The sequence below is a fragment of the Phyllobates terribilis genome, unplaced genomic scaffold (genome assembly GCF_046119375.1).
Source record: "Phyllobates terribilis strain yellow unplaced genomic scaffold, ASM4611937v1 Scaffold_3__8_contigs__length_932513732, whole genome shotgun sequence".
Taxonomy (NCBI): domain Eukaryota; kingdom Metazoa; phylum Chordata; class Amphibia; order Anura; family Dendrobatidae; genus Phyllobates; species Phyllobates terribilis.
In genome coordinates this window covers 469,683,190-469,689,189 of record NW_027362763.1, presented here as the reverse complement: position 1 = coordinate 469,689,189, position 6,000 = coordinate 469,683,190, and the positions used below count along the sequence as shown (strand labels likewise).

The 6,000-nt window shown below is 44.9% G+C and overlaps 1 protein-coding gene across 3 annotated transcripts in view; it reads left to right on the top strand.

Moving 5' to 3' along the window:
- The first annotated feature begins 1,059 nt into the window (after positions 1-1,059).
- Positions 1,060-6,000, top strand: part of ZBTB24 (zinc finger and BTB domain containing 24) — a 45,081-nt gene continuing 40,140 nt past the window's right edge. For 2 of the 3 annotated variants that reach the window (XM_073675839.1, XM_073675837.1), the window contains exon 1: positions 1,060-1,147. The gene's annotated coding sequence lies outside the window, so the exon portion shown is untranslated. The remainder of the gene's footprint in view (positions 1,148-6,000) is intronic. The other variant, XM_073675838.1, reaches the window with a different exon arrangement.

Below are 6,000 nucleotides of genomic sequence, written 5' to 3'. Positions count from 1 at the left end.
TTAATGTGCCGGGAGCGGTGCGGGACCGCTCCCTGCACAAAGTACCGGGTGTGAGCTGTGACAATCAGCTGACACCCGGTGGCGATCGTGCCCGCACAGCCTGTGTGCGCGCGCGATCGCGATGACATACTAATACGGGTCAGGCTCTTAAAGCCCAGAGCACAGACGTGTATTAGTACGTCATGGGCTTTAAAGGGGTTAAACATGTTTTACTCCACAGAAAGAATCAGCTGTGATCCCGTGCTGTAATGTCTGTATTCTCTTTTGCTTCCTCACCTGCCCAGGAGATGTGGTATGATCAGACCATGTTCCTGTACGGTCAGGCACGGCCATTACACAGTACACAGCAGGGGCACTTTTATAAGATTATCTCAGCATAGGAACATTTTATTTAAACACATCCAATTGTGAAACTTATTATTCCAAGATCTAGTGAATAAAATGAACCTTTGTTCATGTGAAAACTCCTTTAAGTGTGACAATATTTTGGTGTTTTGTGAAACATGATCTTTTTGTGCGAATAAGTTGCAAAAAGGCTAAAACCCAAAAATAAAGACAATTTTTTACTATTTTATGCAAAATTCATGAACCGCGTGAGTCATCTTTACGAATTTGGGTTATAAAAGTGCAAAAATAAATAAAAATGTCAGATTAAAAGAATGCAAATAATGAATATGGGCCTATTTTCTTATGTCTCCTCACATGAAGCAATATTTTATTCCATGAAGAGGCAAACATGACTTTGTGCGTTATCGTACCTCCAAGTGTAGGCAAAAATAGTTGCTCAAATTGCTAAAAATGTATAGAATTGTGCTACATTACAACCCAGATAACGCCATTTTTGAAGTGCGAGCCATTGACAAGAGTCTCCTCAGTCAGGAAAGGCTTTGTCCCGAGTACAAAATAACGGAATTCCCTGATGTTTCCACTAGATGGCGCGGTAGAGATTAATAGCATTCCGTCTCTACGGCTTCCCTACTAGGTACCACTTCGCCGGGCTTGTTGACGCTGCAGCACTCACTTCCGGCTGCTCAGGTAGGCGGGGCGCTCGCTGATGTCATCACTATGTGCGGTCACATGGAAGTGATGTCATCAGCGGCTGTGTAGACGCTTCGCCTGTGTATCCGGGTGAGGGAGCGGAGAAGGTGTAAGTTGTGGCTGCCGCTACGGCTCCGTTACCTGTTATGTGTGGGTTGTGCTGCTGATCTTATTTGCGCTTTTCTTCCGGTTATTCCGCGCAGACACTTTGCTGACAGTTGTGGCATAGTGGGCTCAGTGAGCTCCGGGGTGGAAGCTGCACGTGATGTGCTTGTGAGCTCGGGCAGCCATGTACCGTCTGCTCTGCGGCATACAGCAGCCTTCAGGGTATATGAACGGGGACCTGCCATCAGGTCTTCTACCCCAGACTAACGCCTTGTGTGTATGGGCTCTGTACTGCAGGGCTGAGGCTAGCTCTGCTTTACTGATGCTGGTTTCATGTATTATGCTCACTTATATAGCGCCATTACTATTGTCATCGCTGTCCCAATTGGGGCTCACAATCTACATCCCCTATCAGTATGTCTTTGCAGTGTGGGAGGAAACCCACGCAAACACGGGGAGAACATACAAGTGCAGGGGACGAGCACCGCAAGTACAGCTCTCCTGCCTCTTCCCTTTCCTCCCCGCCGCCTGTCAGTGATTGACAGCTCTCTTTTCTTTCAGTGACCTATCTAGTGCGAGTGCCATCATTCCCCATGATGGTGCAAGCACAGAAAGCTCCTGAAAAGATAAAGTGTCAGTTGTTCCAGACGCTGATTGTATTTTTTTATTTTTTTTTAATTTTATCTTTATTCGTCAGAAATTTCAAGAATAATAGTCAAAAGGCACAAATATCCCACAGTAAAAATAGTAGTAAAACCCCCCAACAGAGAAATACATCAATAAAGATGGATGTACAGAGCAGAAAGAACTGCTGAAACTTTTAAAAACTTGTATCCATCCATAACAGTCAAACCAAATGTGCATTGTAGTGCAGAATAAACCATTTTCTAATAATACAAAATAAGTAGAGAAAGAAAGACTAAATGGAAGTTAGTCAGACAAGGGGTCTTGGATCCAAAGGCTCAGCTTTCCCCAATCAGGGCCCGATAATCATCAGAGGTTCCTAATTCCATCCAGTAAAACCAAGTTATGTAGAAACGCTCATGAATTACTATAGAGGTGAATTTACCTGTTTAATTTGACAACTCACTGTATTCTGCGCTGAAGCAAGCGAACGGGCTTCTTCACTGCTGCTGCTCCGTTCTGCGCCAGTCATTCTAGTTAAAAAGTCAGTCAGTGTTTGGCTCAAAATATGCAGATTTCACCTCACACTGTTAATTTCATCAGGAGCTGTCTGTGCATGAACCGTCATGGGGATGTGGTGCTTGCACTAGATTGAGGGCAGGTCACTAAAAGAAAAGTGATTTGTTAATCACTGACAGGTGTTGGGAGCGGAGGATAGGGAAGAGAGGCAGCAGAGCTGTGAGTGCACTCCCCGCCCACTGCACTTGCAGCTTACGTACATGTCAATTCAATGATAAATATCTCTACAACCGACAGCTTTGTAAAGTAAAGCTCAGCAATACAGTGCCCATACACAGAAGCCATTTGTTTGGGATAGAAAACCTAATGACAGGTTCCCTTTAACAACATGTTATTAACTTGTCTTATACTGACAGTCATGTGATGTTTTCTTCTCCATCCATACATTCTGCACGTTCCCTGTTGTGGGATATGAGATGACAGCTGTCAATGCTGTGTCAAATGCTACCACAATCATATATTCTGCATCTTATCTATGTTGTGGACATATCAGAACAGTTTATTATAGGGAATCCACTTTGGAGACATTTTTTTTAAAATGCATGTATTTGAGGCTGGAAATTATGTTTGCAGTTTAATTTCATTAAAATTTTGCACAGTTTTTTTTTAGTTATTTTTTTACCAGTTTTGTTTCTGTGCACATTCATCTTTGATGTGGTGTATGGTCGTAAATCAGGCGACAGGAACTCAGAAAAAGACTTACAAACTCTCCCATTGGAGAATCAGAATGAGCTCAATGACTGATCATCAGTTATCTCACTCTGCAGCCAGCAATAGACAGTGTAAGTCCACGGCCCACTATCAGTATTTAGTCAGTATTTTTTTTTCAGTATTTGGAGCCAAAACCAGGTGCAGAACAATCAGAGAAAAGGTATAATAGAAACAAGTCACCAATTCTGCATTTATCACCCACTCCTGAGAAAATACTGACCAAATACTGTTAGTGGGGCCGTGGCCTAGCTCACAGGCTTTAGAAAAAAAGAACAGTGCAACATTGTTTAATGTAACACAATTGTGAAAATGATTTAGTAAAAAATATATGCATTTAAATGGGTCTTCTCAAGCTGTCATTTGAGCAGCTCGAGCTATGCAGCCATCTCACTTCCTGATCTCTGGCAGGGCGGCTCTCCTGGTGAGCAGAATAACTGTAGTACTATACAGCTCTGCACAAGTTCTGCTGTATTCAGTTCTCAGTGGCTTGTTATGTAGCCTACACTGCTATCCCTATATTTTTGCATAGTGATAGCAGGGTATTTGAACAAACACACAACTGGATAGGGATAGCTGATAGACTAGTGATGATCAAGTAGGTTTCATTAACCTTTTCGGCGAGCATGCTCGGGTGCTCGCCGAGTATTTTGGCGTGCTTGGCATTTGTTTTAATGTTGCCGCGCCTGCAAGTGTCACGGCTGTTAGACAGCTGTGAGACATGCAGAGATTCCTGGAATGTAACTGTGCATTTTTGGCCAGGGTCTGAGCAGGCACTTGTGGCTGAGCTAAATGAAAACCAGCTGTACACTATGAAAGATAACCTCTCTCATTCAGTGGCATAACTAGAGTCTAGTGTTGAGCGAACATGCTCGACACTGCTCGGTACTCGCCCGAGCATCACGCTACTCGGGATGTTCGGCGAGCACCGAGCATTTCCGGGTTACTCGGGCGAGAGCTCGGGTCTCCGCCCTGCATGTTTGGCGCTCTTTACAGAGCCAATGAACATGCAGGGATTGACAGCCAGTCACTGTAATGCTGCAGCCATGTTGGTTGTGGGCATTGCAGTGATTGGTTGGCCGCACAGCGTCACCTCGAGTATTTAAAACCGGGCGCCGCCATCTTGGACACAGTCGCTCCGGATTAGACAGTGTAGGGACAGCGCTGCTGATTTAGGGAGAGATATAAACTGCAAAATAGTTAGTGTAGGGTCTGTAAAGGCTGCCAGAACAAACAAACAGTCCTTTTCAGGACTAATATCCATCCCAGATACCAGGCAGGCAGGCTGTATAGGAGACACAGTGGTTATACCAGCAAATGCTGCATTACAGTCCTGTGTGCTCCTGTTGCTGAAATTGCTGGACTTGGCACCAGGTGTCGGGGGCCAGGAAAAATCCTCTTTTTTTCCTCCTTCACACTGTACAAATACCAGTCTTATTAACCTTTTGGTGTGTCGCCACCCCCCCCCCCCCCAAAAAAAAAACAAAAAATGTGTCTCTGATTTTTCAGACACAAATATAACTGTTGAAAATAGTCTGGTGTAGGCTAGAGAAACAGAAGTGTTGTTTTGCGCTTCCACGGTTCAAACCTCTGTATTATCCATTTTGGGCCATTTGTATCTAAAAAAAAAAAAAAACAGTTTGAGTGTGTCGCTCACTGTTCAGCCGCAAATATCTCTATTTAAAAAAGTGTGGTATACCCCAGTAAACAATAACTGTGGTTTTGCCATCCCACGGTAAAAAAATCTCTATTATTCAGGTTTTGGTATATTTTCCGTAAAGAAAAACAGTAGTGTCTCCTGACTGTTGTGACACAAAAATATATCTGTTGAAAATAGTCTTGTGTAGGCCCGACATCCCAGTGTGGTTTCGCAGTTCCACGGGTCAAATCGCTGTACTATCCAGTTTTGGGCCTTTGGTATCTAAAAAAAAAAGCAGTTTGAGTGTGTCGCTCACTGTTCAGCCGCAAATATCTCTATTTAAAAAAGTGTGGTATACCCCAGTAAACAATAATTGTGGTTTTCCTCTTCCACGGTTCTAATCTACTCTATATTACCCTTTTTCCATTGATGGTGCAAGTGTAAGCTATTTTACTTCATTTACAATGGGCAAGGCGTGTGGCAAGGGACGTGGAAGTGGACGTTCTGGTGATGGTTCTTGCAGAGGACGGGGCCGTAGCCAAGGTGAAAATGTGCCACAACCAACAGCCACATCTTCTCGCTCCCACTTCTTGACCGAATTACTAGGGAAGCACAGAACAACACCAGTGAGAACTGATCAGTGTGAACAGGTTATTAATTGGATAGCAGATAATACTTCCAGTTACCTGGGCACCACCAACTCCGGTCTGTCTTCCACACGGTCAACTCTTAGTAGCCGTGAGTCTCGACCGCATACTCCTCCTCACCCTGATGCTTCTTCCTCCCACCATGCCGAGTATCGTCAGACAGCAAGTGATCCCACACTTGGACACTCTGAAGAGCTGTTCACTGGTCCATATCCATATTTGGGCCCCTCGCCTGATGCGCTTGAAGTGGTGGAAGAGGAGATCCCATGTTGCGATGCCCAAATATTTGAACAGCCACGGCCACAGGAAGTCGACGTTGGCAATCTGTCACAAGAGGTGGACGATGACGAGACACAATTGCCAGGAAGTGAGGAGGAGGAGGATCATGGTGCGCAAGTGGAAGAGGAGCCGGTAATGATCTAGTAACTGACCCAACGTGGCAGGAGGACATACTGAGTGAGGCCAGCAGCACACAGGGGGAGGGAGGCAGAGTACCCCAACAGGCAGGAAGAAGCAGTGTGGTGGCCGCAGACAGAAGGCAGGCAACCGTTCCCGGTAACACCAACACGAGGGACGTTGCCAGTACAAGCGGTAGGTCTTCCAGAGTCTGGAATTTTTTTAAAGACTCTGCTGATAACCCCAAAAAGGCCATATGTTCCA